This window comes from Medicago sativa, chromosome 3 (genome assembly GCF_051527215.1).
Source record: "Medicago sativa cultivar Bolivia chromosome 3, Bolivia_mono, whole genome shotgun sequence".
NCBI lineage: Eukaryota > Viridiplantae > Streptophyta > Magnoliopsida > Fabales > Fabaceae > Medicago > Medicago sativa.
Window position 1 is genome coordinate 21,556,491 of NC_140751.1, and position 15,099 is coordinate 21,571,589.

The 15,099-nt window shown below is 34.7% G+C and overlaps 2 long non-coding RNA genes across 2 annotated transcripts; both read right to left on the minus strand.

Annotated features, from left to right (window-relative positions):
- Nucleotides 1–9,712: 9,712 nt before the first annotated feature.
- On the minus strand, nt 9,713–11,323 carry LOC146936353 (uncharacterized). Its single transcript, XR_015030562.1, has 2 exons — nt 10,183–11,323; nt 9,713–10,080 (listed from the first exon to the last, which is right to left on the minus strand). It is a non-coding gene; the product is annotated as an uncharacterized LOC146936353 (long non-coding RNA).
- Nucleotides 11,324–13,112: 1,789 nt separating this feature from the next.
- Nucleotides 13,113–14,698, minus strand: LOC146936354 (uncharacterized). The gene is made up of 2 exons (XR_015030561.1): nt 13,586–14,698; nt 13,113–13,483 (listed from the first exon to the last, which is right to left on the minus strand). It is a non-coding gene; the product is annotated as an uncharacterized LOC146936354 (long non-coding RNA).
- Between the last annotated feature and the right edge of the window lie 401 nt (nt 14,699–15,099).

Consider the following 15,099-nt stretch of genomic DNA (forward strand, 5'->3'; position numbering starts at 1 on the left):
TTGATAGACCCGCTCATGTGTTTACTATTGAAAATATGCCAGATCAAGCTGACAAAGATGTAAATGACAAAAAGCCTTGGTATTTCAACATCAAGCAATTCTTGCAGAATCGTGAGTATCCACTTGGTGCTTCCAACAGGGATAAAAAGACTTTGAGACGATGGGCTAGTAGATTCCTTCTGGACGGAGAAATCCTATACAAAAGGAACTATGACATGGTCTTGCTGAGATGTGTTGACAAACAAGAAGCTGAGAAGTTAATGCATGATGTACATGACGGTACTCTTGGGACCCATGCTTCGGGTCATACCATGTCAAGAAAACTGTTAAGAGCCGGCTATTACTGGATAACTATGGAGCGTGATTGCCACAAACATGCTAAAAGATGTCACAAATGTCAAATTTATGCTGACAAGATTCACGTGCCTCCACATGCTCTCAATGTTATATCTTCCCCATGGCCTTTCTCTATGTGGGGCATTGACATGATCGGAAGAATTGAACCGAAGGCTTCCAATGGACATCGTTTTATTCTAGTGGCAATTGACTATTTCACCAAGTGGGTTGAAGCTGCCTCTTACGCCAATGTGACCAAGCAAGTGGTTGTCAAGTTTATCAAGAATAACATCATCTGTCGATATGGTGTTCCCAACAAAATTATCACTGACAATGGTTCCAATCTGAACAATAGCATGGTGCAAGCTTTATGTGAAGAATTCAAAATTGAACATCACAACTCTTCTCCTTACAGACCTCAGATGAATGGTGCAGTTGAGGCCGCTAACAAGAACATCAAGAAGATTGTTCAGAAGATGGTCACTACTTACAAAGACTGGCACGAAATGCTACCGTTTGCCTTGCATGGTTATCGTACTACGGTGCGCAGTTCAACCGGGGCAACTCCTTTCTCTCTTGTATATGGCATGGAAGCAGTTCTCCCTCTGGAAGTGGAGATTCCATCTCTTCGAGTGATCATGGAAGCAAAATTAACTGAGGCTGAATGGTGTCAAAGTCGGTATGATCAATTGAATCTGATTGAAGAGAAACGTATGGATGCTATGACTCATGGACAGTTGTATCAAGTGCGAATGAAGAATGCTTTTGACAAGAAAGTCCGACCTCGAGAATTCAAGGAAGGCGAACTTGTATTGAAGAGAAGAATAAGTCAGCAACCCGACCCAAGGGGCAAGTGGACACCTAACTATGAAGGTCCTTATGTTGTCAAGAAGGCTTTCTCTGGTGGTGCTTTGATTCTTACACACATGGATGGTGTTGAGCTTCCAAATCCTGTTAATGCCGATATAGTCAAGAAATACTTTGTCTAGAAAGAAAAGAACAGCGTGGTAGGCCGAAAACCCGAAAGGGCGGCCTAGGCAAAAATGCGCTTCCCGGTGGATCGAAAACCCGAAAGGGCGATCCAGGCAAAAGTTAGGGACAAAAAAAAATGAATATGAAGAGCTCGCTGAGATCGTACGCAACTCAGGCAAGAATGAGCGCCTCGATGAGCCGAAAACCCGAAAGGGCGGTTCATGCAAAAATGAGGTTGACAATAAAAGACGAGTAACTATATCTGGCAAATCACCATCACCCCTTGGGGCATCTGCAACTGTCAATGATCGTCTTCATCGGAAGCTTCTGTACTTGTGAATTCAAAATTTCTATGAAATGTAGCGGTCATCGTGTTCAATGTATCACCAACCAATAAAATTACCATTTTCCAAGCTTTATAAATCCGTGAAGTCATGCCCTTGGCTAACTTTCACTCTTCTACATCAATTTGAGCCTTTCTACTGTTTGAAACTCTATTTTTCTTTCTACTTTCAATGTTATATACAAAACATTTTCCTTCTATTTGATAATGTCAATATCTGAAACAAACATCTTTTAAAAACTAAAAATCTTTTCTGTCTATTCTGAAAGCAAACCTGAGCAACAGGGTACATTTCAATGAAACATGCATGAATGAATGAATATCAATGTCTATTTCAATACATGTTACAAACAGGTTACCCCCCCAGGATGATCTGTGGTCAATGGCAAGAATGAAAAAACAGAATGGAAATGAAAAATGAAAAAAAATACAAATAAAAAGCTCGCTAAGTCGAAAACCCGAAAGGGCGGCTTAGGCAAAAATGAGCACCCCGCTGATTGACAACCTATGAAGGCAATTCAGGCAAAAATGGGGCAATGAAAAGAGTCTTTACTCCCCGGTGAATCGAAAACCCGAAAGGGCGGTTCAGGCAAAAATGGGGTTTGAAAATGAAAAATGAAAGAATGAAATATTGAAAAAGCATTGACCACAGATGCGAACATCCAATGATTACCCAGCACTGATACGCCTAGCAACGGCGACCTGTATCCAAGGATTTTCCAAGGGTCCCTCCTCTACAAGTTTCACTGCCCTCAGCCATGGTTTTGATACGTCTCTCAACGACGGTCTCTCCAAAGAGGTTTTTCCCCTATGAATATGTTGCAGCACGAGCCACTACGTGCCCAATCTTCCAATGTTTCGTCTGCCTTTGTGAAACTTCTCTGTCAAACTGCCAATCAATCATGCATTTCAAGCATTCATACATGCATAATCATGCATTCTATGTGCTCATACATCCAATAATCTTGCTATACCATACATACATGTTGCATATCCAACTTTCAACTGCCAAATTCAATGCAAGTTTCAACTCTCCAACTTCAATTCCAATCATGTCAAACTGTCAAATTCGAAGCAATTTCCAATCTCCAATGTCAATTCCAATCTCAATTTCAATGTCAAACTGTCAAATTCAACTCAATTTCAACTGTCAAATTCAAAAGCAATCTCAACTTCAATGATAATGTCAATGTTGACATCCAATGACAATGTCAATGTCAATCTCCAATTCCAATGTTGACATCCAATGACAATGTCAATGTCAATCTCCAATTCCAATGTTGACATCCAATGACAATGTCAATGTCAATCTCCAATTCCAATGTTGACATCCAATGACAATGTCAATGTCAATCTCCAAATCCAATTTCAATGTCAATCTCCAATGACAATCTCCAATGTCAGTTTCAATGTCAATTTCCAATTTCAATCCAATCCCAATGCCAATTTTCAATCCAATTCCAATGTCAATTTTCAATCCAATTTCAATCCAATTTCAATGTCAATTGCAACTCTCCAATCCAATGTCAATGTCTATGTCTCAATCCAATTCCAATTCCCAATGTCTCTTTCAATTTCAACTCTCAATCTAATGTCTATGTCTATGTCTCTGCCAATGTCAACTTTCAATTCAATCCAAACCAATGTCAATTTACTCTTGGGCCAACAAAAATGGTCATGTCTATTTGCAAATCAGGTCAATAACAATTTACCCTCAATTGGTATCTTGTTAAGCCAGACTTTCAATTGGTATCTTGTTACTGGTCAAGTGCCAGGTTCGATCCAAAAAAGAACCACTTGTACCTGTTTATATACCTATGCTTCCGGACAAACGGCAAGTTCGATTTGAAGAACAGTTTGTACCCAGCTCATGCTTTGTTATCAGTCGGACGGCAAGTTCAATCTGAAGAACAGTTTGTACCCAACTTATGCTTTGATTCGGTCAAATGACAAGTTCGATCTAAGAGAACAGTCTGTACTCTCCCACATGATGTGGTGATAATCCAACAAGCAAGTTCGATCCAAAGGAACAGCTTGTATCAACCCTTTTGTCTATATCTCCAGCCAAACAGCCAGTTCAATCCAAAAGAACAGTTTGTGTCTGTCTATCTGTCTGTGTTTTCAACCAAGTGTCAAGTTCGATCCAAAGAACCGCTTGTATCTGCCTATATGCCTAAGTTTCCGGTCAAGTGCCAAGTTCAATTCCAAGAACAGCTTGCCCCTATCTCTTGTTTTGTATTCCTTGATCAAGTGACTAGTTCGACCCAAAGAACAACTTGCACCTTATTCTCTACTCCCTGGTTTGTCTACCCCGTCAATGTCCACCTGAATCCCCAGTGACATGATAGGTTCCATAGACTCCAGTTGTTTGTCTTGCATTCATAATCAAATATTGCATAGCATTCAAAATTTTGAAAATCTGAAGCGTATTTTTTCGTCCAAAAACAGTGCAAATGTTAATATTTAAGTATCTTCGTCCCGTCAACTCTAAGACTTCGTCTCTTGACTCTCCGGACAAAGAAACTTAAATAGGGGCAGCTGTTATACCCTAATTTTGGACCTAAAAATACTAGTCAATTTCTCTTTTCTTGCATCTCAAGTCATTTGAACTATCTCTGATTAATTGCATCTTTCCTTGCATTTTATTTCAAAGTTATTTGCAAAATTTACATGTAAGGGCATTTTAGTCATTTCCTATGTCAAGTGTCTCTCAGTCTTTCAAAATTTTGTTTGAAGTCCTTTCAAGTAGTGTGAATAAGTCTCTGTTTCATTCTATGACAAAATCCAGTTCAAAATTTGCATTTGAAGTCATTTTGAGTCAGTTTTGCCCCTAGGGGCATTTTGGTCATTTCAAGTGTCAAGTCACTGTTTAAATCCTAAAAATTGTCTCTGAGTCTTTTAATTTTGCTTGTATGAGTCTTTGATTCAATTTCTTGTTAAAAATTCATTTTAAAATTCGTATCTGAGTCATTTACAGTCGTTTTAGCCCCGGGGGCATTTTGGTCATTTCACACGAAATTTCGGCAGAGAGGTACTTTAAAGTACCTCATTTAGGCCATTGGTTTATTTTAATCCGTTTTGCCAAATTTTAGTCGTTTCACTTTACGTTTATTTCAAATTACGTTTTTTAAATCAATTTTATTATTTTTTTGTTTTAAAGTCCAAAACTTCCAAAAAATTGCATTCAAGTCCTTCTAAGTTCCAAATTTTACCTTTAAACCTTTTTTCTTCTTTGTTAAGTCTTTTTTTTTAAGTCCTTCGAAGTTTTTTTGTTAGTCCTTTTGTCCAAATGTTTTTTTTGCAGAACAGTCCTTCAAGTTTTCCAAATTTGCAAAAAGAGCCCAAGTCCAGTCATTTTAGTCCAAGTCCAGGTGGCAGTTTTCTATTAGTCCAGTGGCACACATGTCAGCCTATATAAGGCTGCGTCAGCAACACAATTACACAGAAGCCATTCACTTTCGGCCAACTCACCAAAAACTGACACCATTTCATTTCCACGCGCCCACGCGCCACCCTAACAAAAAACTCTAACAAACTTTTTCAGCCTTTGAACCACCGTAACAAACACAAAAACTGCACCAATTCTTCACAAATTCAACACAGAACTATCACAAGTTCACCAATCCATTGCCAAATACAGAAGAATCAACACAAATTTCTGAGAATCAAGATCAAAAGTTGCAATTCATCGAAAAGGTTTTCGGATTCAACAAACTCTCAGAGATCACTTGCGTGATCTTCATCATCGAGCTCGTTTCCCTGCAATTCAAGCACAGATTCATCACCGGAGCGACAAATCATGCGATCACAGGGATAAAAGAAGAGAGAAGAAGGGAAATAGAAGCAAAATCAGACCAGTTCGAAGAAGAAGAAGATCAATACCGATTTATTTTCGGTTTCGAAGCTTACCAAAAGGATCTGAAGCTCGCAAGGATCCACTTGCTCAAATCTCCAAGGAATTCAGGTAAAAACACAAAGAAACCTTCTCATATTCATCATCGAAGCTTTGTATTGAAAGATAAACGGTGAATTCGATCGAAAGCTTGAAAAAATTCGAGCAAGTTGAAAACTGAAACCCTAAGACGCAAGATCATGAAAATTCACCGGCTACCTTTCAATTCAGAATGCAAATTCATCATTAACAAATCAATTAGGGCTTCAGTTCCAAAAATCCCCAAAAATCCGAAACGTTTCGAATTGGTGAGAGTTTGAGTTTAAATCCGTTCGAATCAACGAGTTCGAATCACTTCGAACATTTTTTTTCCATCAAGAACAACAAGTTCAAACTATTTCGAACGATCTCTTGTCAAAAATGTCAAAATCGAAGCAGTTCGAACAGTTTCTTTCAAGAAACTTCAAGATCGAAGTGCTCCGAATACTTTTCTGCAAAAAAACTACGAATTCGAAATGGTTTGAACAACATCTTTCAAAAAATCACAAGTTCGAAACGGTTTGAGCATCATCCTTCAAAAATCACAAAAGCGAAACGTTCTGTGTCAGATCCATGCTAGTTTGTGGTTTAGATCACAGTTTATAAGTCAAGAATCATGAGGATGAATGAAAACGATGAAGAGAGAACGAGAGAGTGTGAGAGAATCTGAAGAAGAGAGAGAGAAAACTAGGGTTAGAATGACTTTGAACCGGTCTCCCTGCTTTTATACTGGAGTGAACCGGATTGGTTCAGTCAGACCGGTCTGGTTCACTCCTGAAACCTGAATCCCCCACCGTTAGATCTAGGTCTAGGGTTCCTGGATCAATCCTGCGTTCCACAGGCTTCCTTGTGATCCAGGACCCACTTGTGTTTGGGTTTGGGCCTTAAGCCCGTTATTTTTCTGTATTTCCTTTGTTTTGTGCTATTTTCATGGTATTGTTTGATAATCACACCCCTGGCATGCTTGAAACATTTTAGGAAACCCTAGCAAAATTTATAGATTTTTCTTAGTGTTTTTATGATGCTTTTGTGTTGATTGTACACTGAAAAACTTGATAAAAAATGTTGAGATAATTTCTTGTTATATTTCTTGGACTTCATGTTAAAATTAGGGTGAAATTGGTTTAATTCTTTTGTTTCTATTCTTGATGCACATTTGTGATTCATGAAGGGTGTTTTTGTGAAGAATTTACCATAGTTTGAATGTATTTCCTACTGGTCATGTGCATATGTTACTCACTTGCTTTGCAAGTAATGTTGATAAATCTTTAGGCCTAGTTTGCATTATTTGTGTTTGTTTTTATGTTGATTTTCTTACTTTTGTTATGATAGCTTTGTTTTGTTTCATATCTTGTGCTACTAACCCTCTCCATTTCATGTTTCATATTCATCATAAGCATTCCCACTTCATCTCCTTCTTCATCTAATTTCTTGCATTTTAGGTTTCAATTTCATGCCAAAGTTAGAATGTAAACACTTAGGGGTTTTGTAATATTTTCCTTTCATGCACTTTTAATTTCTTGGCAAAGAGGCCATAGAATGTATCTAGGGTATGATGTAAAGGACAATGGACTCTAATGATGTACACCGACACATGCACACACACCACTATAGCTAGAATATGCATGTATGTTTAGATGAATGCCTAGGACTTATACTTAGAAAAAACCAACTTTCCAAACAAATGTGAACAACTTCACTCAAATCTTTTCCAAATAAACCTTGGGATCCAATATCCCATTGTATTTTCTTTCTCATTTTCTTAATCAAATTTCAATGAAAATAATCAAACTTTGACCATATTTTGCAATTCACTAATTCAACCTCACTACTTTCCAATCTCATGCCCTTGAGGCCTCTTTCTATTCTTCAAAATCCAATTTTCAAACTTAAAATCAACCAACAAAAGCAAAAACATTTTTGGAAGAGAACTACGGTGGATTTGATCCCTTAATCGGGTACGTAGGCAAGGAACAAAATTCCTTCAATTCAACTAAAATAAAAATTCAAAAACATTCTTCTCCCTCCAAATTCTTCATTTAGTAATTCTTAGGTGTAAATAACATTTCAAGATAGCATTTAAAAATAAAGCGCGCGCGTAGAAATTAAAGACGGTTCCTATAGGTTACTATAGTCGTTATGGGTGCCTAACACCTTCCCGTAGCGAAAACAACTCCCGGACCTCGATTCTCAAGGGTTTTGCTTACTTTTTCCCTTCCCAAGAAAAAATAAGATATCACCGGTTTAAAAGGTTCAAACGTAATCAATGTTTGACACCCGAAAACCAAGATAAAACAAACCCTATAGGAGATCCTCACTTGGAAAGGGAGCTGAATAGATCTTGACTTGGAAGAATTTTGTACCCGAACCTCCCCTTTCGGCTGTTGAGTCTATTTATGGGGAAGCCTCCCCCACAAAGGAGGAATTTAGGAATGTTCTGAGCGGGCATGATTTGGTGCACTTGTCAATCAAACAACAAGTTTTAGGCGGCGTTGTCGGAGATTGTTGATATTTCGAAGGTAATCAATAGAGTTTATTTTTTGAATAATTAGGTTAGGTTAGGTAAGTTTTCTTTTCTGTTTTTTTATTTTTTTTTTATGTTTAAGATTTGATCAAACTGGTCTAATTGGTAAGTTTTTGTTTTCCGTTTCCTTCTATCCTCACTTTTAATTGCGTTAACACATAGCTCGCGCTTCAATGTTCATCTTGTTCGGAACACAAACCCCGTGCTTAGTTCGGGTTTGTTGCTAGTTTACTGTTAAACTAGATTAGAGAAAAGTTTAAGAAATACATGTATTTCTAATGCTTTCCATCCAGTGAATTATGTAGAATAATTTAACACGTTGAAAAGACTCGTGTTTGTTTATGGTGTCAGTCGGCAATCCTAAAAACAGGTTGGGTTGTTGCATGAGGCAACACGACTGGAGCAGTACCCACAAACCACAACATGACAACTGTTGCGAATATATCGACAGATCTCCAAAAAATGTGAATCCAAAATCACGACTTGAGAAAACTGAATCCTAAGTGTATTGACTAAATATTATGCTAAAACAATATAATTAACTTAATATATAACATGATTTTGTATTATTGTTAGCCTTTGAGTAAGTACTTTTTATGTTTACATTATGGTTTTTAGGGGAATTCAAACTAATTACTTAAGGTATTAGTAATTTTCTCCTCAAGCACTACGCTGGCTCTTCAACTCTACATTTCCACCTTTCTTCCTTGAAATGTCAAACACAAAGTAAACAATAATTGGTCAAGAAATTATGCAAAAAAGCGAGATATTGGCTCTCAGTTTTGAGGCTCGATTTTGCCTCTCGGTGTTAAGAAAAGACATTTGGAGCAATTTCTCCAATATTCGCAGCAACAATCTGAAAAGGGTAAAGGATTTCAATCCTTTCTATTGGATGTGGCAAACAATCCCATATTTCATCGTTTGAATCAATCTTTCGAAATTCCGAAGTCGTGGCTATGCTTGTTATCTTTCCAACGCATGGTCACATGCTTCGATTGGATAAGGCTCAACCATGTTACGACCTTTTTAGTGAGTATGGGTCAAACATGAGTAAAATCCAAATATTAACATGAAAATTTACTTACCCTCCATTCTGGGCGAATTTTTTGAAAATGCTAAAAATCTACCATTAGTCATCACAGACATAGAAATCCACAAAATAAATAATAATTGGTCAAGAAGTTATGCAAAAAACGAGATAAATGAGTTTTTTTTATATATGTCGTCAATGAAGTTTTAAATTTTGCCAATAACATTCATAATTCAAAATTGTTAATTTACATGAAATTAATTTTGGCCCTGAAATAGTTGTTGGCCATGTTGAGTATCTTATTCTCAACAAACTCAGCCTTGACTAATTTGAACTATAAGTAGAATAGATAATAAATATTTGTGACCCACGAAGAAATACTAATAATCATATATCGGCATTATTAATTAAAGTGACTAATAATTATGTAATAACATTGTTATTTTTTACATTGTTTTTGTCAAAGAGATTTAAAGGTGGGCAAAACATTTCTTAAAGTAAAAACAAAGTGCAAATGAAAAACATGACATCTAAACTCTGTTGGCCTCCTATTATTATAATCTATAATTTACAGCATTTAAAAATTATTATAATAATTAAAAGGAAAATGATAATTACAAATATTGGGGGGACTAGACCAAAACCCAATTAAGGATAAAACCTGAGTATTGGAAAAAACTATAGAGCAATTAAACAACCCAAAGATAACATAAACATAGATCAAAGTGCATAGGATATTATTAAAGTAAGAACATTATGACATAAAAGTAAATTATATGTAACATAGTTATTACACATACTATAACAATTACTATTTTAATCACACACACAAGTTGAAGTTGCGAAATTGCAAAATGGCTTTTCATCAGGAAATTTACACCCAAGTTCTAGCACATTTTCTAAACAATCAAAGTCATCTTTGCATTTCATAAATGATGTTTGCACTGCAATGTCAAATAACAAAAAAGTATTTTCATTAAAGGAGTATGAAATATTATGTCTAATATAAATAAGAAAATGAGAAAATAATGTCAAAAATTACTTACTGCCATCGGTTACCACGAGATATAAAGAAAGAAAGATTATCAAAGCATAAACAAACTTTGAAATGTGAGTCATTTTTTCTTCTTTTACATGTAATCAGTAAAAAATGGATGAAACATTTTATAAGTAAAAAATTTATTGCTTTGTTAACATCAATTCAATGTTTTTTAACACTTAAGAGTTAAAAAAATGTTTATTAAATTGAAGTTATTGTTAAACGTCTCGAAGCTAGATCGGTGCATCAAGTTTATCTTTTAGCTCACTCAATTAACCAGTTATACTTTGATCTCGAACAAACATTCATTAGATTTTTTTTATTTTTTCACTCTTCATAATAGAGAAGGGTCAAATACCTAAATAGAAATAATAGTGATGAACAATGAAAAAAGTTAGCTTTGAGAGGAACTTGGTAGTAAAAATAAAATTGATCAAGTTTTTACTTTCAAGGATTTTGATTCAAAACAGTTTATTTGAAAGAAGCACGAAATTATAGCTCTTTAAATCTTAAGCGAATAATATAAACTTCATCATATGTAAACCACAAGAAGGAGTTTAACTCATGGTGAGCTAGACCAAGAAGATGAAGATGAAATGAAACATAAATGAAAACATGAAAAGCTAAATTGATAAACAATAAAGATTTAAGAATATATTACACTCCAACAAAAAAAAAACAGGCGAGCTTGAAGCATCACTAAAGTAATCCTAACTCTAAATCACTAAGAAATATCACTCATGCTCATCTTCTTACATTAAGTATATTATTCTTCAGAGGGACTTGGTTTAGAGAGTTGCGGTTAGGGTTTCTAAAATTTGTGAGTTAGGTTAAGTGTCTTAAAAAAACTATAATGCTCGATCACAAGGGCTCTATTTATAGAACCACTTGTGTGGTCATCAAGCCAAACACTTAAATACATTGTACCATATTGTTCACCATATTTTACTTAAACCCATCGTACCATACGGTGGACCACATTTCTCTATTTACATAGATTAAATAATAAGTCTTACTTAATTATGTAATTACTAATACCCCCTACTTATTATTTTATAAATAAGTCTTACTTATTTATTTCTCTAATATATATGTCCTTTGTGGGTAACCCTATAGGAGATCCTCACTTGGAAAGGGAGTTGAATAGATCTTGACTTGGAAGAATTTTGTACCCGAACCTCCCCTTTCGGCTGTTGAGTCTATTTATGGGGAAGCCTCCCCCACAAAGGAGGAATTTAGGAATGTTCTGAGCGGGCATGATTTGGTGCACTTGTCAATCAAACAACAAGTTTTAGGCGGCGTTGTCGGAGATTGTTGATATTTCGAAGGTAATCAATAGAGTTTATTTTTTGAATAATTAGGTTAGGTTAGGTAAGTTTTCTTTTCTGTTTTTTTATATTTTTTTTTATGTTTAAGATTTGATCAAACTGGTCTAATTGGTAAGTTTTTGTTTTCCGTTTCCTTCTATCCTCACTTTTAATTGCGTTAACACATAGCTCGCGCTTCAATGTTCATCTTGTTCGGAACACAAACCCCGTGCTTAGTTCGGGTTTGTTGCTAGTTTACTGTTAAACTAGATTAGAGAAAAGTTTAAGAAATACATGTATTTCTAATGCTTTCCATCCAGTGAATTATGTAGAATAATTTAACACGTTGAAAAGACTCGTGTTTGTTTATGGTGTCAGTCGGCAATCCTAAAAACAGGTTGGGTTGTTGCATGAGGCAACACGACTGGAGCAGTACCCACAAACCACAACATGACAACTGTTGCGAATATATCGACAGATCTCCAAAAAATGTGAATCCAAAATCACGACTTGAGAAAACTGAATCCTAAGTATATTTACTAAATATTATGCTAAAACAATATAATTAACTTAATATATAACATGATTTTGTATTATTGTTAGCCTTTGAGTAAGTACTTTTTATGTTTACATTATGGTTTTTAGGGGAATTCAAACTAATTACTTAAGGTATTAGTAATTTTCTCCTCAAGCACTACGCTGGCTCTTCAACTCTACATTTCCACCTTTCTTCCTTGAAATGTCAAACACAAAGTAAACAATAATTGGTCAAGAAATTATGCAAAAAAGCGAGATATTGGCTCTCAGTTTTGAGGCTCGATTTTGCCTCTCGGTGTTAAGAAAAGACATTTGGAGCAATTTCTCCAATATTCGCAGCAACAATCTGAAAAGGGTAAAGGATTTCAATCCTTTCTATTGGATGTGGCAAACAATCCCATATTTCATCGTTTGAATCAATCTTTCGAAATTCCGAAGTCGTGGCTATGCTTGTTATCTTTCCAACGCATGGTCACATGCTTCGATTGGATAAGGCTCAACCATGTTACGACCTTTTTAGTGAGTATGGGTCAAACATGAGTAAAATCCAAATATTAACATGAAAATTTACTTACCCTCCATTCTGGGCGAATTTTTTGAAAATGCTAAAAATCTACCATTAGTCATCACAGACATAGAAAACCACAAAATAAACAATAATTGGTCAAGAAGTTATGCAAAAAACGAGATAAATGAGTTTTTTTTATATATGTCGTCAATGAAGTTTTAAATTTTGCCAATAACATTCATAATTCAAAATTGTTAATTTACATGAAATTAATTTTGGCCCTGAAATAGTTGTTGGCCATGTTGAGTATCTTATTCTCAACAAACTCAGCCTTGACTAATTTGAACTATAAGTAGAATAGATAATAAATATTTGTGACCCACGAAGAAATACTAATAATCATATATCGGCATTATTAATTAAAGTGACTAATAATTATGTAATAACATTGTTATTTTTTACATTGTTTTTGTCAAAGAGATTTAAAGGTGGGCAAAACATTTCTTAAAGTAAAAACAAAGTGCAAATGAAAAACATGACATCTAAACTATGTTGGCCTCCTATTATTATAATCTATAATTTACAACATTTAAAAATTATTATAATAATTAAAAGGAAAATGATAATTACAAATATTGGGGGGACTAGACCAAAACCCAATTAAGGATAAAACCTGAGTATTGGAAAAAACTATAGAGCAATTAAACAACCCAAAGATAACATAAACATAGATCAAAGTGCATAGGATATTATTAAAGTAAAAACATTATGACATAAAAGTAAATTATATGTAACATAGTTATTACACATACTATAACAGTTACAATTTTAATCACACACACAAGTTGAAGTTGCGAAATTGCAAAATGGCTTTTCATCAGGAAATTTACACCCAAGTTCTAGCACATTTTCTAAACAATCAAAGTCATCTTTGCATTTCATAAATGATGTTTGCACTGCAATGTCAAATAACAAAAAAGTATTTTCATTAAAGGAGTATGAAATATTATGTCTAATATAAATAAGAAAATGAGAAAATAATGTCAAAAATTACTTACTGCCATCGGTTACCACGAGATATAAAGAAAGAAAGATTATCAAAGCATAAACAAACTTTGAAATGTGAGTCATTTTTTCTTCTTTTACATGTAATCAGTAAAAAATGGATGAAACATTTTATAAGTAAAAAATTTATTGCTTTGTTAACATCAATTCAATGTTTTTTAACACTTAAGAGTTAAAAAAATGTTTATTAAATTGAAGTTATTGTTAAACGTCTCGAAGCTAGATCGGTGCATCAAGTTTATCTTTTAGCTCACTCAATTAACCAGTTATACTTTGATCTCGAACAAACATTCATTAGATTTTTTTTATTTTTTCACTCTTCATAATAGAGAAGGGTCAAATACCTAAATAGAAATAATAGTGATGAACAATGAAAAAAGTTAGCTTTGAGAGGAACTTGGTAGTAAAAATAAAATTGATCAAGTTTTTACTTTCAAGGATTTTGATTCAAAACAGTTTATTTGAAAGAAGCACGAAATTATAGCTCTTTAAATCTTAAGCGAATAATATAAACTTCATCATATGTAAACCACAAGAAGGAGTTTAACTCATGGTGAGCTAGACCAAGAAGATGAAGATGAAATGAAACATAAATGAAAACATGAAAAGCTAAATTGATAAACAATAAAGATTTAAGAATATATTACACTCCAACAAAAAAAAACAGGCGAGCTTGAAGCATCACTAAAGTAATCCTAACTCTAAATCACTAAGAAATATCACTCATGCTCATCTTCTTACATTAAGTATATTATTCTTCAGAGGGACTTGGTTTAGAGAGTTGCGGTTAGGGTTTCTAAAATTTGTGAGTTAGGTTAAGTGTCTTAAAAAAACTATAATGCTCGATCACAAGGGCTCTATTTATAGAACCACTTGTGTGGTCATCAAGCCAAACACTTAAATACATTGTACCATATTGTTCACCATATTTTACTTAAACCCATCGTACCATACGGTGGACCACATTTCTCTATTTACATAGATTAAATAATAAGTCTTACTTAATTATGTAATTACTAATACCCCCTACTTATTATTTTATAAATAAGTCTTACTTATTTATTTCTCTAATATATATGTCCTTTGTGGGTAACCCTATAGGAGATCCTCACTTGGAAAGGGAGCTGAATAGATCTTGACTTGGAAGAATTTTGTACCCGAACCTCCCCTTTCGGCTGTTGAGTCTATTTATGGGGAAGCCTCCCCCACAAAGGAGGAATTTAGGAATGTTCTGAGCGGGCATGATTTGGTGCACTTGTCAATCAAACAACAAGTTTTAGGCGGCGTTGTCGGAGATTGTTGATATTTCGAAGGTAATCAATAGAGTTTATTTTTTGAATAATTAGGTTAGGTTAGGTAAGTTTTCTTTTCTGTTTTTTTATATTTTTTTTTATGTTTAAGATTTGATCAAACTGGTCTAATTGGTAAGTTTTTGTTTTCCGTTTCCTTCTATCCTCACTTTTAATTGCGTTAATACATAGCTCGCGCTTCAATGTTCATCTTGTTC